We start from the raw sequence: 11,561 nt of genomic DNA on the forward strand, positions 1-11,561 counted from the left end.
AGGATTGGAAGTACCATTTAACCCAGCTATTCCCCTTCTGGACATTTTCCCTGAAGAATTAAAGACATCATACTACAGTGATCTATGTGCACCCATGTTTATAGCAGCACAATTTGTTATAGTTAAATCTTGGAAACAACCCAGATGCCCATCTACTGAGGAATGGATAAAAAAGATGTGGTATTTTTATACAATGTAGTATTACTCAGCTATTAAAAAAGATAAACTCGAGGCTTTTGTAGGTAAATAGATGCAACTAGAGACCATACTCATAAGTGAAATACATCAGACCCAGATGTGTAAACATCATATTGTCTCCTTGCTGTAGGAACCTGAAAGACGAGGTAAAACTGAAAACGTACCATAGATGATAGGAAAGGGAAAGAAATTGTTCAAAGGAAAGAATGACTTGGCTGAGGAAAGAAGAAAAAAGAAAGAAGGTAAAACATAAATAAATGTGTAAATAGCTGCGATGACTGTATTGCTGTTGTCTCGTGGTGTATTGAAATGAACAGTTAATGCTCACAATTTTGTATGTTCTGATCGACTGTGCATGCTTGTGTCTGGTGGTCTGAGCAACTGATTTGAAGGGAACAATATGCAATGGAAGTACAATGGTGAACTCCTACCATCTTGTCCAGTGAAACTCTGTATTATCTCTAAGGTTTTATTGAAGAATTATTTTCTTATTCTCTTTAATGGTTTGAGCAATCTTTCATTCTTACACCTGATAATCTGAGCAATGTAGCTGAGGATAGCAATATGCAATGTAAGAACCACTGTTGATTTGTATTAATTTGTCTTGAGACCCTGTATCACTTTGAATGTTCTTGCTTTGATTTGTTTATGTTCGTGATACTGGTATGCTGCTACTGTTCTATTTTTTTGTTTGTTTGTTTGTTTCACATGTACTACTCTCTTTAAAATAAATGAATAAATAAATAAATAAAAAGTTTAAAATCCTACTTTTTGACCACATAATGCAGCAGAATAAACAATGGAACTAGATGACCTCCTGTCAGGGCAAACAGCTCAGCTTTTGAAATCTTTAAGCTTGATGAGCAATAAAATGCAAATTTTAGTGTGAAATATGAAACAAGACTCATTTGTATAAACTGAGCATAAACTACAGCATTAATTTTCAATAACCAGAGCTACATATAATTATATAAACATTTATTCTAAATTGCAAATTGCTTCTGCAATTTTACAGCAGAGTAGTTCCATGTCCCAGGATGGTAGAGGTGATAGTTAACTAGTTTTCTCTTTTAATTCACAAGAATATTTGAAAATGAATTAATTTTATGTCCCTGGATAGCTTGGTTAACTTAATGATTTGTTCTGGAGAGATCTTCCATACCTAAAATTAATACTTTTAAAAGTCAAAAGCCACACAGAATGACACACACCTGTAATCACAGCACTCCGAAAGGCTAAAGCAGGAGGATTGCAAGTTTAAGCCCAGTCTGGACAATTTAGCAACCTAGTAAAACCCTGGGATGTAGCTTAGTGTGAAGGCTCTGGGTTCATTCCCCAATACCAGAAAAACAAAGTCAAATAAATTGCTTTTATTTGCTTACTTCATATCTATGGTTTAATACGTAACTGTTTCCTTTAGAAAACTTATTTTATTAACCATTAGATTACATAATTTTCTTTTTCCCCTCCTAGTAACTAATTTATTTATTCAAAAATATGTATTTTCCTTTTAATAGTCATTTCCTTTTAAATAGTCATTCCTTTTAATGTCTTACATAAATAATAAAAAAATCTAAGAATATAAAATTTGATATTTTTACATACAGGTTTCATTATTCCTCAATTGATGGATTTAGACTAGCTGCCAAACATTTATGTATTAATTTTTCATGGCAGGATACCAAACTTTCCTTTTTCTTCAAGTTATTGTAGCTAGCTTAAATCTTTTCATTTTAGTTTTAAATTGAATCAATGGGGAGCGAGCACACATGCAGTTCAGAATACATCACAGAATGATTTTCTACTATCACTTTCCTGCGGGAGCACTCTGCTACCCGACAAGATTTTAGTTGCTTTCCATCAGCTCATCTGTACTCACTTATAGAATACATAATCACAGTACTTTGAATTCATTTTCATTTTTTATTAGGTTTTGTTATAGAAACTAATATCTTGGGCTCATATAATAGCTATCCATAAATCAAGTAGTTCTAGAAGAAAGAAGGCTTCCCTTATATGTCACCTGAATGAGCAAATGTGTGCAACAAGTTTTTAAATTGTAATTACTTAAATAATTTAAATCAAATTAATCAATCAGATATTTTAATTATCCTCTCTCACTTGGCTTTTACATATCCAGGGGCAGCTCTATTTAATGGAAATTGAAATTATAGATTTTTCAATTAGGTTTTCTGAGTCCTAATATTTATTTGCTACCTGTAACTGGGAATCAGAATTCAGATGATATACAAGTGACAAATTTTAACTCATATTATCTCGGAGAAAAAGAGAAAGAATCCTTTCACTCCTAGAGCTAGAAATATGCAGATTCAGGTATTGCTGTAGTTAGAGACACAAAGGCACCAAAACTCTGTTTTTGCTCCATCCTCTCAATTTCCTTTCCCTTGTATTGTCTTTCTTTCCAGTTTGATTCTTCATGGTATCAAAATGGCCTCTGGTAGTTCAAGACCTATACCATTCTTCAATTTAGGCAAAAGTATTCTAAGGGAATGACTCCAGTTGGATTTTTCTATAAATTCCTTTCCAGCATGTAGTTAGGTGAAGGAGAATAACCAATCTCTATACAGTAATTTGATGACAAGAAATGATATGAGACATAGGCCCAAAAGCAACAACTCCACAATGTTGAGGGACAGTTCCCAAAGGGCAAATGTTGTGTACAGATAAAAGATACAATGTTCTCATGTGAAACTGGAGCAGTTAGTTAACCACTTTATGAATTCACTTTCTTCTCTGTGTACATAAAGAATTACAGTATAATTTCTATAATGATTGAAGTAGTGAGAAAATCAGCAGTAGTGAAGAGGTTAATTATGGAGAATAAAAAGCAAAAAGAACCTTAATGATGAATGAAATAATAAGCAAAGAAAGTAGAGGGGAAGTCTCTAGACAAAATAAGAATTCTAAGCTTGAAATCATCAGAAGTAGAAGAAATAAAATAGAAATTGAATTGGCAATATGTCCAAATAATAAGTGGTATGTCATTTTGTCTTGTTTTGTTTTGCTTTTTGTTTTGTGGTAAGGATCAAATCCATGGTCTCACTCGTGTTAGGTAAGTTCCCACTCACTGAGCTATACCCTCTGCCCCCAAGTGATATCCTGATGTATTCCTTGTTGCTATCCATCTGTTCTGTTGCCACTGTACAAATAGCTAAGTAGCTGCTCTCTGTCTAAAAGAATGCATTATTCTCAAAAGAAATGGAGCAAACAACTGAGGGGTAAATCAGAGCCGGGATTCATGCCTCAGAACAGAGCCTTTTCAATCTAGTAAGTGGGTCTAGATCACAAAAAGTCTAACTCTGCACTGCATAACTTAAGTCTTGCAAAATCAGTATTCATACTACTGCCCTCTCAGAGAACTCTCTTTTTTAGGAGGAAATAACTCCAGAGGAAGCACACTGACATATTACACACCCACAAATGAAGTCTATGCCAGCCTCAAGAATTGTCAACTCAAGTTCTTTTAAAACGCAATGAAGGCCAGGGATGTAGCTCAGCGGCAAAGTGCCCACCCAGCAAGCACAGAGCCCTGAATTCAATTCCTGTACCAAAACAAACAAACAAAAAAACACACAATGAACATATTAAAGAATTCTAGAAAATAAAGAAAATAAAAAGCATAAAAAGACTAAACTAACAATTGTTTTGGTATTATTTTGTACATGTGTATTTGTTAATGTTTTTATTCTTTTATCTTTAAAATAAGAAAATAAAAACAATTTACCCTACACATTGTAGGTAATTCAGAGAAAAGAATTTATTTTAAAAATCAACCATCCTTATAAATATGCCTACCAGAATGCTGTAACCTTGTAATACAGAAATAAGAAATAATTTAAAGCACAATTTGAAAAAGAGAAATTCAAAATAAGACAGAATAGATACAATGGGGGAAATAAAAATTTCCGTGTATAATGGGAGCATTGAGGATCTCATAGGCTATCAAAGAAGTAAGAAGGAAATCAAAATGGTATTACTGTATTCAGTAGAGCATCAAATGTATAAGAACATTGAGGCAGTGCCTTAAAACTCAAAGAAAAATTATTTTTGAACGAATTTTTCTCAGAAAAAATAGTAATTTAAAAAGAGGTAGGGGCTGAGGATTTAGCTCTGCTGCACAGCACCTGCCTGGCAAGCGCAAGGTCATGAGTTCGATTCCTGGAAAAAAAAATAAAAAAAAAAAAGAAAGAGGTAAAAATAAACATTTTCTTCCTGACAAGTAATGTATTGTTTCTCACTTTCAGATGATAGTGCACCAAGACAAAAACTAAAACAAATGCTCACCAAATACAAATGTTCATTCAGAGATGAACTAGTCTAATTTGAAGCAGATTTTTGTGGGAATGTAAGAGTGGTATCTTAATAAAACTAATGATGTAGATTTCTAATAATTGATGGCATCAAAATACATGAAATATAACTGACTCTCACATTAAATGAATGGAGGAAAAATCAAGATTTAACAGAGTGAGGATTACAGAGAAAGAGAAAATCAGGAAAACAATTGGAATCTCTCAAAGAAAAAATCCTAAAGGTAATCATCCACATAAGAACTATAAAAATAGGACATGATTTCAATGACTATGGGATACAAGAAGAAAAAAAAAAAACTTATTTGACCATGATGCTAAGAACTCTGGCTTTCAAAGCATAATTACAAACGTCACATTTGTTCTACAGTAGCGACAACTAACACAGTAGTAATAATAGATATAGAATTTATTTTGTTTCCACCTTTTAAAATCTATTAAGACAATAGGCAAGGATTAATTTATGATTCACCAAAATACATAAATATTACTACATGTGATTTTCTAGAGCAAACATTTTTTTTCTCTGATGAACAGAAGAGATAGAAGCATAAAGATTCTAATATCGTCACAGTGATGTCAGCAAACAATTTTGAAATTAAGTGGGAAAGGAAATTGAATTATATTTATATTTACATAAATGACAAAATCACTTATTGGTCTTTCTGTTTTCCATTTTATATCTTCATTTAAGCTCTTTTCTGTTGCTGAAGGAATCCTGGGAAATTACATTTCCCAGAATTCCTTTCCTGTGGAATTCTGCATTAGAGTTGAGCACCTCAGGTGAGAAGGGAAGCCAGTACTTTCTGGAGATGTGCGCTACTGAGGTCCGATGTGTTGCCAAGAAAGCGCAGAGATTTCCTGGTGAAGCTAAGGGCCACTCATTTTTCTGTTAGGTGTTAATACTATAAATAAAACCTTTAGTGATTCTTGATAATAGGAGAAGCTTCCTGGCCAATATTAAAAGCAATCTAATTTGTTCCTTAAGGGTTAAAATTATATATATATGTATATCTTCCCTGATTTTTAGAACTGACTTTCTTAAGCTTGACCCCCAAACTGCCAGTGTTCCTGCAAGCTCTTAACCCTATATTAAACCATCCTGGTATGGAATGATAGCTCATTTCCCAACCAAATCTTTACTGATAGGAGGTATAAACACTTGAGTGAAGGAGAGAAAGCAGAAGAGAATGCGAATGCTTCAGGGCAAGGAGTAAATCAACACCATTTAGAATTAATTTTAAAGGTAGCTATAAAATAGATCAGAAGTGGGAAAGTTTGGCCAAAGTAATGTGATGCAAAAACTATTTTATTATAATGCCATATATGTCTTACTTGTGTTTTTATTTAGTTAAATTTATTTTAACTGATACTTAAAACCATAAAAATTGTAGATACTAATAAGGTATCAGTTGAAGAACTTCCCCCACTCATTTCTCTATGTTCTCTGCCTTCTTGTAACCACCACTGTAATCTCAAATTCTGTGAGGTCAACTTTTCTATTCTACATATGAATGAGATGACGTAGTACTTGTCTATCTCTGCCTAGCTGATTTCACTCATGTAATATTGTCACAAGTGGAAGGATTTCATTTTCACAGTTAAATAGTATTCCACTATGTACATGAATTATTAGTTATTTTATTTACTCTTTTTATACAGTTGTATTCCTTTCCTTATTTATGCTGTAAATAACTATCACAAGCATATTTATTATCTTTCAGTTCTGAAATCTGTCTTAGTAAGAGGATAGATTTTAATAAGACTATGTTACTTCTAGATATTCTAGAGAGTTTTCTTGTCTTTTTCAGATTATGCAGTCTGTCCACATTGGTAAGCTTGTGGTCACTTTCCACATCCTCCATTGTAATAAAGTAACATCTTCCAGCTTCTCTCTAGACCCTGCCATCCACTCCATCTCCCTATTCCTACTTAAACAGCCCTGTGATTATGCTGGGACTGCAGGGTAATCCGCAATAATTTCTTATTGTAAGGCCAACAAACGAGGAACTTTAAATCTATTGGAAACCTTAATTTCTCTTTGCTATGTAGCACAACATATTCACCGGTTCTGGAGCTTAGACACAGACATCGTGGGTGGAAGTATTAGTCTGCTACCAGAGTAATTTTACAGCCTTCTATACCTACTTATCTATCTAGTTTTCTTTCTTTCCTTCTTCCTTCCTTTTTTTCTTTCCGGTACCAGGAATCAAACTCTCAGCCTTGTGTTTGCTAGGCAGATGCTGTGCCGCTGAGCTACATCCCCAGCCCAAGTTTTCTAGATTTATGCCTTACTGTTCTCATCTCTCAAATTGAGATATAGTATTAATTACCTACCTAATATTACCATTGAAATGCTTACACAGAGCCATTTGGATTGATTGGGTCAAAGGTAGACTGAATATATACAGGTTTTTACCTCTGAACCCCTGAGTGATAAGGCTAGAAATGGCATCTTTTTCGGTTTCATAACTTCCTAGAGACATATTGTGCTCAGTCGTTCTTCCATAGCTAGACAGATATGAACTGAGCATCTTTCAGAGAGACCTAGAGTGTCGGCTGTCTTCATTTTCACTGATCAGTTTCACAGATAGGCAGAAGAGACCACTTTTCTACATACATAATTTATGATCTTGCATAGATCCATCTGTCTCTGTTAGATGCCCATTAGCTTTTACTATGATCTTTTTCAATTCTTAAAATATTTGACTTACCATAAGTAAACTTAGATGTGGGCAGGAGACACATGCATAGTTCAGGGGGCAGGGAAGTGTGATTTGAAGAGGAGGATGTTCTAAGACAGATCGTGTTTGACCCAATGACTATGGAGATATCAGACCCTTAGACTGGAAGGAAGACTTCACGTAACTTGGTACCTTGGGAAGTGTGTGTGTGTCACTCCTGGGATATGGGGCTCAAGCCTCTGTTGGAGACAAATGACTTCCGCCATTACTTCTATGCACTAGTGATACTGATTCATATCTACTACACAAAAAATTTGAATAAAACAAAGAATAGTACCTTCCTTCATTTTTTGGTTAATTCTAGATTTTTGTTTAGTGCTTACTGTGCTTGAAACAATAGTAGACACTGGGTGTCTAAGAGTAAATATATTAAACACAGACTTGAAGCTTCCAAACTTTCATGTGAGAACACAAAAGTGGAATAATTATGTTTTAAAACTTCATCTTTTTATTATACCATTTTTCCAGTTTTGCAGTTTAATCTTGGGAAAAAAATAACAAAATTAGGATGTGCCTATAAAAAGAGATTTTGTGTATTTTTTATATAAAATATCCCAGCAATAGAACATAATTCTATTAAATTCATAATTTATAAAAGAGAAGTGATATTTTGATCATAGCCATTCTATCTAGTTATTACATATGAACTGATAAAATAAGGCTTATAAATCTGTATCTTCTTTCATAACCTTTTCCTTTGAAATAGATCTGTTTGGAATCTTTCAATTTTCACATTCCCATTGTCAGTCTATGCTTTTAATATCATTATTGCTTTCATTAACAGTATTGGTAAGTACAGTATAGATCACTTATAATAATTTGTCTAAATAGTTAATTACAAAGATGATTTCTATTATGATATATATCACTAAAGTGGATGTTATTTCTATAATGTAAGCTAAAGTCAGAAAAAGATTTCAGAACACTTTCATTTAACAATATCTTTTGAACATCTGTGTAATTCATACTGCTAGGTCCTAGGGACAAAAAGATTATTACTATTCCATTTCTTCTCTCAAAGGTCCCAGCAGTGTATGCAAAGTACATACAAAATGTGTGATACAGACTTTTTATTATTGTTCTTTAGTCAACTCAGTTCCAGTCGTTAGGTTATCCTTCCAATTCATCTTGCTTGCTGACATCCAGTATTTTTCTTCTAATGTCCATGTTTCATCTTTTTCTTCACTAACCATAAAAACTGTTAAAAATTATCTGAATTAAAATTTATATCACTTAAAATCATGTTCTCCAAATAATCTTAGCAATTCCCACCTCTAGGCATTTTCCATTTTAAAAAATATTTAACTCATGAGTAAATCTTTGAGGTATTTATCTCTTAGAAGCATATGAATCTATGCACATTTAATTACATGATTATTTTCATTTGAACATTTGTTAGCAGTTTATTAGATAATAGAATTTCGTAGGCTATATTATGTCATCAGTAAGAGATCAAATTGTAAAAATGAAGTTGGAAAAAGAGATTATGCTTACAAATTTCAGAAATATTAAAATAGGTGATGAATTTGGAAACCCAAACTTTAGAATTAAGTAATTGGTAAATTATAGGGCAAAAATATGTATATTTGCATCAAAACACAAAGCAGAATAAAGCAAGTGTTTCTTAACTTTCAAAATGAAACAATAACATACAATATTTCATGATTAAGCCATAGAGTGAGTTAGTATTTCAAGTATAAAGGACATGTTAAAAAGCCCTTCATTCTGTTCATTTCTTTTTGGAGAATTGCTCAAATAAGATCGGGAAAGTTGAGGTAGTGGCATCACATGTCACAATTGTATTATCGATTGCATCTGTGAACTTGCTTCATGTCCTTCCCAGCATTTTCATTCTCAAGTGACAGATCCCGTGTTTTCATCACCATTCTTTCCAGCATTTACCGAGCACTGAATCTAGCACATGGCAGATACTCAGAAGCATCATATTTTATTTAATCTAATCAGGTGTGAGGTATATTAAGTTATAGATCACTAAGAATGAAAATTAGCTTACCAGCTAGCATTTTTGTACTTTCTTATAGGATTTACTACCCTTTCCTGAAACTCCTTCAGACTGAGTCTGACTTTTCAGAATTCCTCAGGTGAATTGGTAACTATTTTTCCTATGCAGTAATAACATCTATGTCATGGCCAATGCTGATGATGCAACGTTTCTTTAAAGAGTTCTGAACAATTTCTTGCAAATTTCCTTTGTGCTGCTGCCTGGTATACTTCACGTTTTCACATAGAAACTCCTTGCTCTTAATGGATCAAGGACTCATGTTCCCCTTTTAAACAGGACTATAATAATATTTAGTGATAAAAATGTAAATAGTTTACAGATGTCCTTGATATGATGAAGTCAGTGCATGCATTAGGCTAAAGTATATCTGGAATAAATATACAGCTAAAGTAAAACTTATACCTTACATTTATTTTTCTAGAACATAATAATGAAATTTTTAACGTAAGGAAAAGCTAAATGATCTTTATAAAGAATTTTCCTATAGGCAGTACCTAAGTGGTACAATTAATATTGTATGATAGCTTATCTCATAACTAACTATTCACCCATCCCTTTATTCATTTATCAATTTGTTATTTTTGGTGCACTATAAATTCAGTGAGAGCCAAAGTACACATTCCTACAAACCCTTTAGTGTATGTATAATTGTTGAGAACTTAAGCTTTGCTTCCTTTGAGGTAATAATTATGACCAATGAATTCCATAGCTATTTAGCGTACCATTAAGTGATTTTTCAAAAACATAGAGCTATGCAAATATATGTGATATCAAAGTATGGAATATTATATCACTGTAGAACATTTTTTATGCTTCTTTACAATAAATCACTGTGCTAACTCCCCAGAGATATATGCTATTGGGTTTTTTTGCTAATTCTAGAACTTCTTATAAATGTGCTCATAGAGTATTCATTGTTTTGTACAATCAATTTGTTTTCCATTCAACATTTCTGAGATTCCCCCATATCTCTATCTATCTATCTATCTATCTATCTATCTATCTATCTATCTACTATCTACATATATATTTCTTTCATTGCATAGGTCAGCATCATTCCATTTAATGAATATATCACAATTGTTTGATTCTTTTACTAATGTAAATCTGAATGTTTCAAGAAATTTTATCCTTTATAAGTATAACCTTTATTGATATTTTTTGTAGTTATCTTTTTGAGGAGCATACCTTTAAATACATTCTGTAAATACCAGGATTATAATTTCTAGATCATGAATAAATACATATTTGGTTTTATAACAAATACCGAGCTGTTTTCAGAAAGATTGTAATATTTAAAACTCCTTCCAGCAGTATTTAATAATTCTAATTTATTCACATTCTTGCCAAAGTTTAGTGTTGTCAGTCTTTTTGACTTTAGCCATTTGGCTATCAGTGAAGGTTTCTCATTATAGTTTAAATATGATCTCTTATGATGAATAATATGCAGTCTTTGTGTACTTATTGTTTATTCTTAATTTTTTTACTTGTGAAATACATATAAAATATTTTCTAAATTTATGTTAATTTGCGTATCTCTACTTTTGAGTTGCAGTGTTTTTTGTATCTCCTGGATACTAATCAGAACTATATTTAATTAGTATCTAAAATATTCTTCCACAGCCTTTCATGTTCATTTTCATAGTATCCTTTAGTGAACGCAGGTTTTGTTTGATAAGCTATAATTTGTTTTCTTCTTTTAGAGCAGTTACTTTTTATATCCTAACAAGCCTAAGCCTACTGACAAGCTAAAAAATTATTCTAAATCTCTTCTAAGTGTTCTTTATTCCTTAGTATTACTGTTGCCTTGATTGGCTCGGGAGGTGCCTAAGGAATTAGTCAAACCCACTGCTGAATGTGACTGTGTGGGTCTCGAAGGCATGACCTTGGGTTCTATACATGGTCCCTGACTCCTTCTCTGATGCTGTTCCCTGTTCTGGTTCTCAAGTACCATGGACTAAACAGCTTTGCTCACCATACCCTTCCCGTCTTGGAGCCAGCTAACAGTGAACTTTGTCCTCTGAAACTGTGGTGGAAATGGACCTCTCCTCCTCTAACTGTGAGTACTGGGCAGGAAAACTGACTAATACAGAAAATTGATACCAAGGTAGAATCCTTGCTATGACTGTACATGAACATGGGTTAAGAAGCTTTTGGAAATGGTTTATGGGAGGAGCTTGGGAAGGTTTAAAGATGAAAGCTAAAGAATCCTTAAAATGCTGTAAGTAGAATGTGGTGGGTTGTTATGGTTAGAGCTCAATAGGC

Source organism: Chinchilla lanigera, unplaced genomic scaffold (genome assembly GCF_000276665.1).
Source record: "Chinchilla lanigera isolate Chin_1 unplaced genomic scaffold, ChiLan1.0 scaffold00004, whole genome shotgun sequence".
In the NCBI taxonomy this organism is placed as follows: Eukaryota; Metazoa; Chordata; class Mammalia; order Rodentia; family Chinchillidae; genus Chinchilla; species Chinchilla lanigera.